This window comes from Gastrolobium bilobum, unplaced genomic scaffold (assembly GCF_033153095.1).
Source record: "Gastrolobium bilobum isolate Gb01-03AN ecotype WA unplaced genomic scaffold, APGP_CSIRO_Gbil_v1 utg66998, whole genome shotgun sequence".
NCBI lineage: Eukaryota > Viridiplantae > Streptophyta > Magnoliopsida > Fabales > Fabaceae > Gastrolobium > Gastrolobium bilobum.
Window position 1 is genome coordinate 19,522 of NW_026898860.1, and position 2,713 is coordinate 22,234.

Sequence of the window (2,713 nt, forward strand, 5' to 3'; positions counted from 1 at the left end):
ACCCATTGGCATATCTTTAATAAATAGTGAATAAGTGAATCTCCAGCAGCAAGCTATCAAACAATCTAACTGGAACTGTATCCTTGCATGTGATTGCGGCAGTTTTCTACCCTGTTTTCCTCCTCTCTTTGTATACTAAGAGGAGGCTTGTTTATCTATGTTGATGTGTTGTGAAATTAATCTTGTATTTAAAGCAATTTAGAATTGTCAATTTAATTTAAAGCAATTTAAGAATTACTTATCAGATTCGTTTTTTTCCCCAATACATCAACAAGTGCTTATAACTTGCATGCATGACCTATCTCCATCCCCTGCATGATTTTTATTTTTATTCTTATTTTTAGTACACGTTATGAGAAATTTTAATGCAGACGGAATACGTACCTTATAGACCAAATGGAATATTATGACAAGTGTTACAAAAATATAATATAAAATTATTGATGACATTTATTTAACACCTTGAGTTATTGGATTAAAATGATTATTTATTATGGTATTAGAACCTTCGTGTAATAGGTTACGAATTCTATCATCACTATTTCCCACTTTGTAGTGGAATTAATTTAGTACAAAGTAGAACAAACAAAAAATTAGGTCAACTTTAAGTCCTAAAAACTTTTGTGTGAGGGGATATATTAAAAATATACAATATAAAACCATTGACGAATCTTCACTTAATAGGAAATGATTAAGTGAGATTTTATTGATATATCTAGGGTTTTATGTTTGTTATGTTACATAACATAACTCCACTTTCCTACACACACATTAAAGATGTGAGGTTGATAGATTGTTGCCTCGTTATAGAAGAAAACGAAAGGTAGAGAGATTTCAGAGAAAAAAGATGAGAAGAAATGAATTGTTTTATTATTTCAAGGTCTAAATAGTCCTCAGGGTCACTTGCGTACCCTTTTTATTACATTCAACTACTGTAACTATATTCACATGCTACTCACGTGTTACTTCCTATTACATATTATTCCCTAAATCTTATAGGCTTCCTCTTCTCTCTTGTAGCTTTCCTTTGTGCTATACTTGACCCTTATTGTGGCTGACTTATAATTGTATTTGTATTTTCAATTTCCTCTGGTAGTTGTATCCCCTGATCCTCCATCGTATCAATACCCCCATCATTGAAAACAACCTTGTCCTCAAGGTTGAAATGAGGGAAGTGTGTCTGGAACTCCTCAACTGACTCCCAAGTTCCATTTTCTGTTGGCAAACCTTCCCACCGTACTTGGATCTCCTTGACTCCTGCATTAGTAATCTAAGAGGCTAACATTTGTTTGGGTTCTAGCACCGATAGACCCTAGTGAACACATCAGGTAAAGGAAAAAAGAGGAATAATGTAACACCTCGTGTATACCCGATTTGTTAACATGTCATCGTATTAAGCCATGCTTAATTAAAATTGCGGAATATCTTTTTCTTTTCAATTATGACGTCATTAATCTTAGCCAAGTTGATTACTTAATCAATTTTCATAAAACATCGCCTGTATGTAAATTGCAATTAGACATCTAACTGAAATACCTCAATATACAGATATAACTGAGTATCTAAGTCACAGGCCTACCACACGTAGTCCGGACAATATCCTGATATATTATTACCTCTGGAATCTAGACTAAGACATAACCAAGTCAACGTGGCATGGACAATCCCCATACCACCAAATAGCAACATAACAACAGAGTCTCAACATGGTAATCCAAAAATGAAGCTAAAATCATAAAGCAGTAAACAGGATCCAGCATCTAAGTATAACAACATAAGCAGTATAAGCAGATATCATCAATCAACTAAGCTCTGGCCTCTTGCCACTAGAGGTATTAACCCCATGGTTACCTGAACCTGAAATAAGCGCCCCCCAAACGTGGGGTGAGATCTATAAACAAGAAATCTCAGTAAGGCAAGGGGTCCTCAAGGATCTTCCACCCCAAGCTCACTTACATGTGCAATATAAGTTCAAAGGCATTTAACAGTATAAGTTCCAAAACTATGTCGTGCATCAGATATTCATGCCATGTGTGTCACAACTATTCTACTAGCCAGAGAAATGCAGAAATACGTCTATTACCTACAGTTAGTACAAGAAACACTGCTCGCACCTCGCCCACAGCCTCACCCTATTGTATGTACCACATACTCAGGCTTACCGTATAGGTGGAACACCACATGCATATCATAAAGGCACTTGCATATAACAGCTCAACAACATTTCACAAACCAATATATCATGAAAACAACATCATGCATATAACCATACCCCCATGGGACATGGTGGAACCAACAATGGCTAAACCGAGGACACGAAAGCTTACCTTGCAAGCTAGCTATCTAAGCCAAGAGTCCACACAATCTCAAATTCCACAAACAACAAGATCACAATCTGTTTAGACCAATTATAACATCAATATTCATACTCTATAAGCATACTCAAAAAGATAACGCCTTTCTCTTACGTTTTACGTCTTTAGGCTCCTCACAAATCCACAAGCCCTCAATCAATTAGATTCTGACTTAGTTAATTATTACAGAGGTTCAACATAACCCATCATGGGTCCACAAACCCAAAGATATCATTCTGTATGAACAGTACCTTAACTGTTCACGAAAACCCATAATATCTGGATATCTGTCGAGGGAATATTCGAATATCTCTCGGGGGCATATCCGGATATCAATATCCGGATATCTCACTGGAAAT